Consider the following 14,611-nt stretch of genomic DNA (forward strand, 5'->3'; position numbering starts at 1 on the left):
CACCTGGACTGGATGGACTACACCCCAGGGTTCTAAAAGAGATAGCTGAGGAAATTGTGGAGGCATTGATGGTGATCTTTCAGGAATCACTGGAGACAGTGAGGGTACCAGAGGACTGGAAAGTAGCAAATGTAACACCGCTGTTTAAGAAGGGAGGGAGGCAGCAGACAGGAAATTATAGGCCGGTTAACCTGACTTCGGTCATTGGCAAGATTTTGGAGTTGATTATTAAAGATGAGATCGCAAAGTACTTGGAAGTGCATGATAAAATAGGACTGAGTCAGCACGGCTTTGTGAAGGGGAGGTCATGTCTGACAAATCTGTTCTTTGAGGAGGTAATAAGGAAGTTAGATAAAGGAGAACCAGTGGAGATGATTTATTTAGATTTTCAGAAGGCCCTTGACAAGGAGCTGCATAGGAGACTGTGAAATAAGAGCCCATGGTGTTAAGGGTATGATCCTGGCATGGATAGAGAATTGGTTGGCTGGCAGAAGGCAGAGAGTGGGGATAAAGGGGTCTTTTTCAGGATGGCAGCCGGTGACTAGTGGCGTGCCTCAGGGGTCAGTGCTAGGAACACAACTTTTCACAATATACATTAACAATTTAGAAGAAGGAATTGCAGGCACTGTTGCTAAGTTTGCAGATGATACAAAGATATGTAGAGGGACAGGTAGTATTGAGGAAGCAGGGGGGCTGCAGAAGGACTTGGACAGGTTAGGAGAGTGGGCAAAGAGGTGGCAGATGGAATACAATGTGGAAAAGTGTGAGGTTATGCACTTTGGAAAGAGGAATGGAGGCATAGACTATTTCCTAAATGGGAAAATGCTTAGGAAATCAGAAACACAAAGGGACTTGAGAGTCCCTATTCAAGATTCTCTTAAGGTTAACGTGTAGGTTCAGTCGGCAGTTAGGAAGGCAAATGCAATGTTCACATTCATGTCGAGAGGGCTAGAATACAAGAACAGGGATGTACTTCTGAGGCTGTATAAGACTTTGGTTAAACCCCATTTGGAGTATTGTGAGCAGTTTTGGGCCCTGTATCTAAGGAAGGATGTGCTGGCCTTGGAAAGGGTCCAGAAGAGGTTCACAAGAATAATCCCTGGAATGAAGACCTTGTCGTATGAGGAGCGGTTGAGGACTCTGGGCCTGTACTCATTGGAGTTTAGAAGAATGAGCGGGGATCTGATTGAAACCTACAGGATACTCCGAGGCCTGGATAGAGTGGATGTGGAGAGGATGTTTCCACTAGTGGAAAAAACTAGAACCAGAGGGCACAACCTCAGGCTAAATGAACGATCCTTTAAAACAGAGAAGAGGAGGAATTTCTTCAGCCAGAGAGTGGTGAATAAAACCATAAGACCATAAGACATAGGAGCGGAAGTAAGGCCATTCGGCCCATCGAGTCCACTCCACCATTCAATCATGGTTGATTTCAACTCCATTTACCCGCTCTCTCCCCATAGCCCTTAATTCCTCGAGAAATCAAGAATTTATCAATTTCTGTCTTGAAGACGCTTAACGTCTCGGCCTCCACAGCCCTCTGTGGCAATGAATTCCACAGACCTACCACTCTCTGGCTGAAGAAATTTCTCCTCATCTCTGTTCTAAAGTGACTCCCTTTTATTCTAAGGCTGTGCCCCCGCGTCCTAGTCTCCCCTGCTAATGGAAACAACTTCCCTACGTCCATCCTATCTAAGCCGTTCATTATCTTGTAAGTTTCTATTAGATCTCCCCTCAACCTCCTAAACTCCAATGAATACAATCCCACGATCCTCAGACGTTCATCGTATGTCAGGCCTACCATTCCCGGGATCATCCGTGTGATCTGTGGAACTCTTTGCCACAAAAGGCTGTGGAGGCCAGGTCATTGAGTGTCTTTAAGACAGAGATAGATAGGTTCTTGATTGATAAGGGGTTCAGGGGTCATGGGGAAAAGGCAGGAGAATGAGGATGAGAAAAATATCAGCCATGATTGAATGCAGAACGCAGAATGCAGACGTGCAGAAGGAGATCATTCGGAGCATTGAGTCTGCACCAACTTTCCAAAAGAGCATCTTACCCAGGCCCACCCTCCCGTCCTATCCCCATGACCCTGCACATTTACCATGGCTAGTCCACCCTAACCTACACATCTTTGGACATTAAGGGGCAATTTAGCATGGCCAACCCACCTAAGCTGCACACTTTTGGAGTGCAGGAGGAAACCAGAGTGCCCGGAGGAAACCCATGCAGGCATGAGGAGACCATACTAACTCCACACAGACTGACACCCAAAGCTGGCATCTTTTTCTTCATCACCAAAATAGTTTCTGAGCTGCTCTGCCATTGTAGTGATGAAGTCATCATTGCAAAGCAAGCAACCAAGTTTATTAGTGTCACAAGTAAGCTTACATTAACATTGCAATGAAGTTACTGTGGAAATCCCCTAGTCTCCACACTTTGGCACCTGTTCAGGTACATTGAAGGAGAATTTAGCATGCCCCATGCACCTAACCAGCACGTCTTTTGGACTGTTGGAGGAAACCGGAACACTCATGCAAATATGGGAAGAACATGCAGACTTCGCAGTAACCCAAGCCAGGAATCGAACCCAGGTCCCTGGCGCTGTGAGGCAGCAGTGCTAACCACTGTGCCACCGTGTTATCCCCCACAAAGAGGAAAAAGAGGAAATATGAGGTTGGGGTGCAGTTTTGGGTGTGGAGACAGTGGGAGCAGAGTACAGTGTGGCAGAAAGGAGAGGAAAAGGTGGGGATGGAGATGGGGACCTTATGAAAGGGTAAGAACTTAAGAACATAAGAAATAGGAGCAGGAGTAGGCCATCTAGCCCCTCGAGCCTGCCCCGCCATTCAATAAGATCATGGCTGATCTGATGTGGATCAGTACCACTTACCCGCCTGATCCCCATAACCCTTAATTCCCTTACCGATCAGGAATCCATCCATCCGCGCTTTAAACATATTCAGCGAGGTAGCCTCCACCACCTCAGTGGGCAGAGAATTCCAGAGATTCACCACCCTCTGGGAGAAGAAGTTCCTCCTCAACTCTGTCTTAAACCGACCCCCCTTTATTTTGAGGCTGTGTCCTCTAGTTTTAACTTCCTTACTAAGTGGAAAGAATCTCTCCGCCTCCACCCTATCCAGCCCCCGCATTATCTTATAAGTCTCCATAAGATCCCCCCTCATCCTTCTAAACTCCAACGAGTACAAACCCAATCTCCTCAGCCTCTCCTCATAATCCAAACCCCTCATCTCCGGTATCAACCTGGTGAACCTTCTCTGCACTCCCTCCAATGCCAATATATCCTTCCTCATATAAGGGGACCAATACTGCACACAGTATTCCAGCTGCGGCCTCACCAATGCCCTGTACAGGTGCATCAAGACATCCCTGCTTTTATATTCTATCCCCCTCGCGATATAGGCCAACATCCCATTTGCCTTCTTGATCACCTGTTGTACCTGCAGACTGGGCTTTTGCGTCTCATGCACAAGGACCCCCAGGTCCCTTTGCACAGTAGCATGTTTTAATTTGTTTCCATTGAGATAGTAATCCCATTTGTTATTATTTCCTCCAAAGTGTATAACCTCGCATTTCTCAACGTTATACTCCATTTGCCATATCCTCGCCCACTCACTCAGCCTGTCCAAATCTCTCTGCAGATCTTCTCCGTCCTCCACACGATTCACTTTTCCACTTATCTTTGTGTCGTCTGCAAACTTTGTTACCCTACACTCCGTCCCCTCCTCCAGATCATCTATATAAATGGTAAATAGTTGCGGCCCGAGTACCGATCCCTGCGGCACGCCACTAGTTACCTTCCTCCAACCGGAAAAACACCCATTTATTCCGACTCTTTGCTTCCTGTCGGATAGCCGGTCCCCAATCCACTTTAACACACTACCCCCAACTCTGTGTGCCCTAATCTTCTTTAGCAGCCTTTTATGGGGCACCTTATCAAACGTCTTTTGGAAATCCAAAAAGGGTGGAGGCTGAGGAGAAGAATGGGGGAGAGGAAGGAGAGAGGCTGTGAGGGAGAAAGGGAGTAAGAGGGAGGGATTGTGACATGGAGAGGTGGAGTGGGGGAGGAAAAGAGGGAAAAAGTAAAGCTGTAAGGGTGAATGGGAGAGAGAGAGAAAGAGGAGAGTGGAGTGGAGGAAGGGGATGGTGGCAGGAGGGAGAAAGAAAGAAGGGGAGGAGGGAAAGAGAAATAAGATGAGGAAAGAGAGGAGCGAAGAAGAGGAAGGAGGGGAAAAGTTGGGCGCAGGAGAAGGAGTGAAGAAGAATGTAAAAAAAGGAGCAGTGGTAAGGGTGGGAGAGGTGAAAGTTAACCATTGCCTCCAGGGGTGACAGTAGGAGGGGATAGTGTCAATCTTGCAAGTATTGAGTTAGTGAAGGTATAATGCATGGCCGAATGGTTGCTTTTTCTTTGCGCAGGGGCATGATCTGTTGTTTGCCAGTTGGGAGTTTGCAACTCATCCCGGTGACTAGGAATGTCAAAGGAGAAATTACTTCCAAACTAATCTTGTTGGAGATTCCATTTGATTCCCTCAGGGAGTTAGTTGCTCGTTAGTTGCACTGCAACGTCTTTCAGTAAGTTGCATTCAGCCATGGCTGACCGTAAGTGCAGTTTAAGTGGGTTTGTTAACCAACTTTTTCAATAAGCTTTGAGCTCCATTATTACATTGATTTAAAGACGTAATTGTGCCATTATAACTGGGTTGTCGTAGAAGATTGTTGTTTTAACAAGCATTTCTCTCACTTTCAATACCATTGAGTCATAACAATAAAGAGTAGCTCTGTCAGCCGCTCAACCAACATCGAAACAACGTGTACAATGATCTATGTTTTGTGGGAGGATTTAACAAGGGAATTCATTTTGTAGTTTTGAAGCAAAATTATAGTTTAATTAAGGAACTAGAATGTAAAAATAGGTTTGGTGGCTCACGACAATGATTATACTTCAAAATTACTTAAGTGACTGTTAAACACTTTGGGACATCGTGAGGTTGTTGAAGGTGCTAAATTATTATTCTTTTATCTATTCATTCGTGCAATATGGTCGGTGCTGGCAAGGCCAGCAGTTATTGCCAATCCCTAATTCTCCTGAGAAGATGGTGGTGAGCTGCCTCTTGAAGCACTTCGCCTTGGCATTAGTACACCCACTGCACTGTTAGGGAGGGAGTTCCAGAATTTTGACCAAAAGACAGTGAAGGAACAGGGAGATAGTTCCAAGTCAGGATGGTGAGTGGTTTGCAGAAGAACTTCCAAGTGTGGTGTTCCCATATGCTTGCTGCCTTCTCCTTCTAGATGGTAGCAGTCATTGGTTTGGAAGGTACAGTCTAAGGACCCTTGATGAGTTTCTGAAATGCATTTTGTAGATGGTACACAGGGCTGCTGCTGTGCATAGGGGTGGTAGAGAGAGTGAATGTTTGTGGATGATGTGCCAATCAAACAGGTTGCTTTGTCCGAAATGGTGTTGAGCTTCTTGAGTATTGTTGGAGCAGCAGTCATCCAGGCAAGTGGAGCGTATTCCATCATATTCCTGACTTGTGCCTTCCAGATTGTGGACAGGCTTTGGGGAGTCAGGAGGTGAGTTACTCACTGCAGGATTCCAAGCCTCTGACCTCCTCTTGTAGCCATAGTATTTATGTGACTAGTCCAGTTCAGTTTTTGATCAATGATAACCCTCAGGATGTGGATAGTAGGGGATTCAGCAACGGCAATGCTATTGAATATCAAGGGGTGATGGTTAGAATTTTGTTTGCTGGAGATGACTATTGCCTGACACTTGTGTGGTGCAAATATTACTTGTCACTTGCTCAAGTTTGGATATTTTCCAAGTCTTGCTGCATTTGGACATTGTCTCATCAGTATCTGAGGAGTCACAAATGGTGCTGAACATTGTGCAATCATTAGCAAACCTCCCTCCTCTGCCCTTATAATGTAGGTAAGTTTTTGATGAAGCAGCTCAAGATGGTTGGGCCTAAGTTACCACCCTGAGGAGCTCTTGCTTGTTTGGGAACTGAGATGATTGACCTACAACAACCACAACCATCTTCCGTTGTTCTAGGTGTGACACAAACCAACAGAGTTGCTCTCCTGATCCCACTGATTCCACTTTTGCTGGAGCTCCTTGACACCACAATTGGTTAGGTTCTGCCTTAACGTCAAGGGCAGTCACTCTCACCTCGCCTCTGGAGTTCAGCTATTTCCTCCATGTTTGAACCACTGTTGATGGCCCCTTCCATCATTTTACTCTTGATCAAAAGTAGATTGATGAGGTGGCAATTGGCCGGGTTGGATTTGTCCTGCTTTTTGTGGATTGGATACACTTGGGCAATTTTCTACATTCCTGGGCAGATATCAGTACTGCAGCTGTACTGGAACAGCTTGGCGAGAAGCACGGCAAGCTCTGGAACACAGGTCGACAGTGCTTTTGCCGTAATATTGTCAGGGGCTATAGCTTTTGCAGTATCCAATACCTTCAGCCGTTTCTTGATATCACGTGGAGTGAATTGAATTTGCAGAAGACTGACATCTGTAATGCTGGGACCTTCCGGAGCAGGCCGAGATGGATCATCCACTCAGCCTTACCTTTTGCATGGATGTTCTGGGCTTCCCTATTATTGAGGATGGGAATGTTTGTGGAACCTTCTCCTCTAGTGAATTGTTTAATTGCCCACCACTATTCACAACTGGATGTGGCAGGACTATAGAGCTTATATCTTATCTGCTGGTTATGAAATCCCTTAGCTCTTGCTTGCTGCTTCCGCTATTTGGCTTGCAAGTAGTCCTGGTACATTTACCAGGTTGACATTTTATTGTTATCTATGTCCGGTGTTGTTCTTGGCAAGCCCTCCTACACTCTTCATTGAACCAGGGTTGATCCCGCGGCTTGAGTGGGAGATATGCCAGGCCATGAGGCTACAGAATGTGGTTGTTATAATTCTGCTGCTGCTGATGGCCCACAGCACTTCATGGTTGTCAAGTCATGAGTTGTGAGATCTCTTCAAAATCTACCCCATTTAGCATGGTGATAGTGCCACACAATGTGGAAAAAACATAGGAAGTCAATGGCAATGAAGGTTTCTTGTAGTCGGTTAGACACTGGAACTTAACCAGTTCCAGGTTAAAAATGAGATGGGTTGTGATCACAATAGATCGTTTAGTACCATTTTCCTTCCCCCTGTGGTAAGAATGTTTTTTATGGTTCACCCTCTGTGTCGGGGAGTTTTTAACCTCTGTATGGTGTTCACTCTGATACTGTGGTGGATAGATGCATCTGCGGCAGACGGATTGGTGGCCCATGGAAGCAGGTTGTTAGGAATATGGGGCGGAACGATAGGATCAGGAACGGTGGGGATGGAGTTCCCGCTGCCTTTTCGACGGTGTGCAATGCCTCATCAGGACTGCCTTTCTGCCCAAAGGCCTAATGAGACCCTCAAGTTGCCAATTAAGAGTCACTTAAAGGCCTCTTCCTTCAATCACCACTTGCAAGGCCCCCTACCAATGTGGGTGACCACCCAGTAAAAGCTGGTGTCAGCCCTGGGCTTGGGGGAACCCTCCTTATCAGGCACCCTGTGGCCAACAGAGGGTCCACATGGCAAAAAGGGCCAATCTTACAGTAAAGCCCTCCCCTGCCCTCACCAATGACCCATCACAGGGATCTGCCTGACTGGCCTGGTGATCCCAATCCCATTCGCCTGCCTTCCAGGGCAACAACCACAATGTTGCTCTGGGCTGGGTGCTGTTCCAGCAGGGACCACTGCTCCTAGTGGCATTGTTGGATCTGAAGAGTAGCTGGTCCTCCGACTGGTCAGCAGCTTTTGAAGATGGAATCTCCACTCTTAAAGGGAAGGCAGACCTGATGCCAAGCAACTAATTGCTTGATGGACACAGAATCGGATTGGGGCTTCAAAAGCAGCCAAAGCTGGCTTAACTCTGGCTTTCTGATCCACTCTCAGGGTCACTGCCACCTGCATTAAATTCAGCCCATAGATACATGATGTACATTTTCAGCAACTTTTCTATTTCTACAAGTTTAATGTTAATCAAATTTCACACTTCCTGTCTGACTTATTTGAGGGCAGTTTCTTAGTACCAAGAAAATAATATGCCAAACTCACCCATACAGATCAGTTCTGAAGCACAGCTATTTTCACAGAGTTCATTTCCTTTTGGAAATTTTGGCTAAAAATATAAACGTATCGCATGGGTTGTGAATTATGGAAATAACAGGCGTCTTCAGGCATGTTTTAATAGCTATTCATTCCCAATACTGTGAGCGAAGTAGTTATTGTGTCAAACTGTAAAGAATTTTGGTTTCCATGTGATATAGTTTCATGAACAAAAAGCGGTCAGATAATCAACCTACGAGGATATCTACTGATCGAGCCTTTGTGAAATTTTCAATTTTTCAGTAAGATGAAACTGAAAATTAACATGTTGCAAATTGAGCGGCAATGTTGTGGTTATATACAAACTAGAAGAAATGCCAAGACATTGACATTACTAATATTTTCTGGTTGGATGAATTGGAGTTGTGGCCCAATAAAATGACGAGTACAATTCTACGCCTGAAGAAAGGTAAGATTGAACCAAGAGATCACTGTCAAAGTCGAACCACAGGAGGGGTAATTATTCATGAACAACACCATCAATGCCTGCTGGGAGGCATAACAAACAAATCCAAGTAAACCTTAACCGCAAGCATAATAAATACATTTAGTATGTTTGGCAGAGCCTGTCCCGATCGCAACCAGATTTAAACAAACTGTAACATTATTCAAATGAATTCAAAATTTCAGGAGTTTACACATGTTGATTTAGCAAACTGTCATTTCTTCTCTTGCATCTGAATCCTACACACCTGATTAATAGAATATAAATCTCCTTTCTCTCCCCCCAGTCACTGTCAATGTTTCTGAGCAGAGTTCTAAGCTTTCAATCAGCTTCATAGTAGATGGAGCAATGGCACAAAACCCGATACCCAACAATTCGATACTGATTGAAAGCCCGAGTAAGCAGTTGAGTGGAAATAATCCTCTTGCAGTTAGCATTAAAGTGTAATATAGAAGTATTGTAAAGCGAGTCGGAACCATGAAAATGCAATGAGCCAGACTTTGCTGCAGCAGGGTATCCTTGAAGTGTGCCCCAGTCCTTAAACTTATTCATGTACAGTCATTATTTTTTGCCCAGGAAGTTGCTAAAAGTGTGAATGGTGCAGTGAGAGAAAAGGCATCTGGGACCTTGGAGTACAAACGAACAAGCAGTCTATCTCCTTAACCAATGAGAACGGATTGAAAAAGGAGCTGGTGAAGGATTGAAAGGAGAGTGAATTAGAGTGCATGGATTGCATATCAAATTTGATACAGGAAGAGAATCTTAAAATCGGAAACAATTCAGAAACTGAAGGAATGACACTCCACACTAATAAGTGTTTACTTTCTTGGTGAGAGGGATTAACATTCACCAACAAAGATCACATTATTACAAAGGTATTTGCATCGACAATTACTAGACTTAACTTTCTGTGGAGTGTTTAATAGGCAATTAAACTGCAAATGCAGAAACTTCCAGGAAATTACAGGGAGATTGACTGTGAGATACCAGTTTCACAAGGCTGAACAGTATAAATCATCCAGCAACTTGTGATGATTCACAATTTACAGACATCTCTTCCGCACTCCAAGTTGCGAGCTGATTTACATAACTAACTGCCTGCGTCATTCACTGTGAATTTGTTTTAGTAAAATCTGGTGCAGTGTTGACTAGGGAATACATTATGTTGACCTAGGAGTGCACTGGTATTGGGCCCAAGATGACATACATGCAATGATACATGTGAACATACATACAAACATACAAATTAGGAGCAGGAGTAGGCCATTCTTTCACAGTAACTTCATTGAAGTGTTAATGTAAGGCTACTTGGGACAATAATAAATTAAAAATAAATTGCCCCCTTCAGCCTGCTCCGCCATTCAATAAAATCATGGCTGATTGTTGTGGCTTCAACTCCACATTCCAACCTATACCCAATAATCTTTGACTTCCTAATTGGTCTCTGTGGAGGAGAGTTCCAAAGACTCATGATCCGCTGACAGAAAAATTCTCACCTGTGTCTTAAACCCCAATTTTTTAAACTCTGTCACCTAGTTCAAATCTCTCCCACAAAGGAAAACATGCTCTTCACACCATCCTGTCAAGCCCCCTCAAGATCTTATATGTTTCAATAGCATCACCTCTCATTCTTCTAAACTCCAATGGATGCAGGTTCAACCAGTCCAACCTTTCCTCATAAGAAAGCTCAGGTATTAATCGATTGAATCTTCTCTAAACCACTTCTAACACATTTATATCCCTTCTTAAGTCAGGAGACCAAAACAGTACACAGCAGATATATTTGAATCATCGACAGCCACAGGTGAGGTGCCTGAAGATTGGAGGGTGGCAAATGTTGTGCCTTTGCTTAAAAAGGGCTGCAGGGAAAAGCCTGGGTGAGCCTCACATCTGTAGTGGGTAAGTTATTAGAAGGTATTCTGAGAGATAGGATCTACAGGCATTTAGAGAGATAAGGACTGATTAGGGACAGTCAGCATGGCTTTGTGAGTGGATAGTCATGTCTCACAAATTTGATTGAGTTTTTTGAAAAGGTAACCAAGAAGGTGGATGAGGGCAGTGCAGTTGATGTTGTCTACATGGACTTTAGCAAGGCCTTTGACAAGGTACCGCATAGTAGGTTACTGCATAAGGTTAAATCTCACAGGATCCAGGGTGAGGTAGCCAAATGGGACATAAAATTGGCTTAATGACAGAAGACAGAGGGGTTGTTGTAGAGGGTTGTTTTCCAAACTGGAGGCCTGTGACCAGTGGTGTGCCTCAGGGATTGGTGCTGGGTCCACTGTTATTTGTCATTTATATTAATGATCTGAATGAGAATTTAGGAGACATCGTTAGTAAGTTTGCAGATGACACCAGGATTGGTGGCATAGTGGACAGTGAAGAAGGTTATCTAGGATTGCAGCAGGATCTTACCTAGATAACAAAGACACCTATGTCAGACTCCTATTTATTGGCTATAGCTCAGCCTTCAACACCATTATCCCTGTGAAACTCATCTCCAAACTCCGTTGTCTGGGCATCGGCTCCTCCCTCTGCGACTGGATCCTAACTTCCTAACCCACAGACCCCAATCAGTTAGGATAGGCAACAACACCTCCTCCACGATTCTCAACACCGGTGCCCCAGAAGGCTGTGTTCTCAGCCCCCTACAGTACTCCTTATACGCCTATGACTGTGTGGAGAAATTCCCCTCCAACTCGATGTTCAAGTTTGCTGACGACACCACCGTAGTGAGTCAGACCTCAAACAATGACGAGACAGAGGACAGGAATGAGATAGAGAATCTGGTGAACTGGTGCGGCAACAATAGTCTGTCCCTCAATGTCAACAAAATGAAGGAGATTGTCACCGACTTCAGGAAGCATGGAGGAGAACATGCTTCTGTCTACATTAATGGGAACGAAGTAGAAAGGGTCGAGAGCTTCAGGTTTTTAGGTGTCCAGATCACCAACAACCTGTCCTGGTGCCCCCATGCCGACACTATAGTTAAGAAAGCTCACCAACACCTCTACTTTCTCAGAAGACTAAGGAAATTTTGCATGTCAGCTACGACTCTCACCAAATTTTACAAATGCACCATAGAAAGCATTCTTTCTGGTTGTATCACAGCTTGGTATAGCTCCTGCTCTGCCCAAGACTGCAAGAAACTACAAAAGATTGTGAATGTAGCCCAATCCATCACGCAAACCAGCCTCCCATCCATTGACTCTGTACACTTCCCGCTGCCTCGGAAAAGCAGCCAGCATAGTTAAGGATCCCATGCACCCCGGACATTCTCTCTTCCACCTTCTTCCGTCAGAAAAAAGATACAAAAGTCTGAGGTCACGTACCAACCGACTCAAGAACAGCTTCTTCCCTGCTACCATCAGACTTTTGAATGGACCTACCCTGCATTAAGTTGATCTTTCTCTACACCGTAGCTACGACTGTAACACTACATTCTGCACTCTCTTGTTTCCTTCACAATGAATAGTATGCTTTGTCTGTATAACGCGCAAGAAACAATACTTTTCATTGTATGCTAATACATGTAACAATCATAAATCAAATCTAATCAAATCAAAATCTTGATCAATTGGGCCAATGGGCTGACGAATGGCAGATGGAGTTTAATTTAGATAAATGCAAAGTGATGCATTTTGGTAGATCGAACCAGGGCAGGACTTACAATGGTAGGGCGTTGAGGAGAGTTATAGAACAAAGAGATCTCGGGGTACAGGTTCATAGCTCCTTTAAAGTGGAGTCAAAGGTAGACAGGGTGCTGAAGAAGGCATTCGGCATGCTTGGTTTCATTGGTCAGAACATTGAATACAGGAGTTGGGCTGTCTTGCTGAAGTTGTACAAGACATTGGTAAAGCCACACTTGGAATACTGTGTACAGTTCTGGTCACCCTATTATAGAAAGGATATTATTAAACTAGAAAGAGTGCATAAAAGATTTACTCGAATGCTACTGGGACTTGATGGTTTGAGTTATAAGGAGAGGCTGGATAGACTGGGACTTTTTTCTCTGGAGCGTAGGAGGCTGAGGGGTGAGCTTATAGCGGTCTATAAAATAATTAGGGGCACAAATCAGCTAGATAGTCAATATCTTTTCCCAGAGATAGGGGAGTCCAAAACTAGAGGTCATAGGTTTAAGGTGAGAGGGGAGATATACAAAAGGGTCCAGAGGAGCAATTTTTTCACACAGAGGGTGATGAGTGTCTGGAACAAACTGTCAGAGATAGTAGTAAAGGCGGGTACAAATTTGTCTTTTAAGAAGTGTTTAGACAGTTACATGGGGAAGATGCTATAGAGGGATATGGGCCAAATGCAGGCAATTGCGACTAGCTTAGTAGTTAAAAAAGGGGTGGCATGGACCAGTTGGGCCAAAGGGCCTGTTTCCATGCTGTAAACCTCTATGACTCTATGAGATTGCATGATAATGATCTGAGACTATGTAATATTGTCTTCTGATTCAATATTGTAATAAAATTTTAAATGTTCCATTCTTCAGCCCCGAGAAACTTTGATTTGTTGAGAACAAAACTACAAATGAAAATAATTGAGAAATCATAAATAACAAATTGATAAATCATTGGGTAATCAGATCATTTTGCTTCTAGACTGTTAGCTGATGGAGTCTGGCTTCTAGCTGAAAAATTACTTCAAGTTTGGCATGTATTTGACCATTAAATCTGCCTTTTGACCTTCTATTTTCTATGTTTCTATGTATCAACAACCTCTCACTAATTTTGCAGCACTTTTGTTCTCTCAGGTCCAAACCTAACATTTTCATTAATCCTGCTGACAAGGGTAAGAACTATTTTTAAAAATTTGACTTTTGTTTCAGATTTTCCAAAATCTGCTGTTTCTTGCTTTTTTTATATACATACGCGGTAGGAGGCACCAACACAAACATAGCAAAAATCTGAATGCAGCTTCCATTAGCAAGATGGTAGTTTGATTTGAAATGTCTGCTCTGCAAAATTAAACAGATAAAAGAAAATGTTGGTGTGAATGTAGGTGGTTTAATAATTTATTGGATCATAAATTATTCAGCAAATCTTCAAGGACAGCACCAAACTTGATCCAATCTCCTAACAAATATCAAGGATGACTCGGGAACTTCGTAACCAAGCAGGTTCTGTCGGAGAGTAATTTGTATTTCTTTGTAGGATTGGTAAGTTAGCTGGGAGCAGTAACAGGATTCTGCAACTTAAGCCTCCTTTCTCACTGAGGCCATATGCCTTAGCTGCGTCATCACTAAACTCCAACATACCCGAGCAAATTGCTTCCAAGGTCTCTGTCCTCAATTTTAATCATCTCCTGGAAAGTATTGAACGAAGCCCAGTCCATCGCTCAAACCAGCCTCCCATCCATGGACTCTGTCTACACTTCCTGCTGCCTCGGAAAAGCAGCCAGCATAATCAAGGACCCCACACACCCTTCTTCTGTCAGGAAAAAGATACAAACGTCTGAGATCACATACAAACCTTTTCTATGTATGGTATGCTTTGTCTGTATACTGCACAAGAAACAATACTTTTCACTGTGTACTAATACAAGTGGCAATAATAAATCAAATCAAATCAAATCATAGTATCCAGCCAGCACATCACTCTGCTTGCTTCTGACCTGTCTATGCCCCTCCTGAATTCTCTCTCAAAACTACTTTGCCTTGCAATCTCTCCCCGCGAAGTCTCAAGTCTATTATTCCAATTTCGCCTTTGGTTTGTTTGCACCTTCCCGCAAATATTTTTTGGTTCCTGATTGGCACCTAACTGCTTAGAAAGTGCTGTGAGAATTGTATACGTGAGAAGTGCCAAGTTGTTTAATTGTGCGCTAAGAATATTTAGGATAATGCTGGTTCTCTCCATGGCATAATACTTTCCAACTCCCCTCACAACATGACACATATGGTTTAGCAGCGATTTTATTCCCAGGGCTGTTGATTAAAGCAGAAGCAACAGCTGCACCGAGAGGTTAGCTGGAGATTATTAGCAGA

The sequence above is a fragment of the Mustelus asterias genome, chromosome 2 (genome assembly GCF_964213995.1).
Source record: "Mustelus asterias chromosome 2, sMusAst1.hap1.1, whole genome shotgun sequence".
Taxonomy (NCBI): Eukaryota; Metazoa; Chordata; class Chondrichthyes; order Carcharhiniformes; family Triakidae; genus Mustelus; species Mustelus asterias.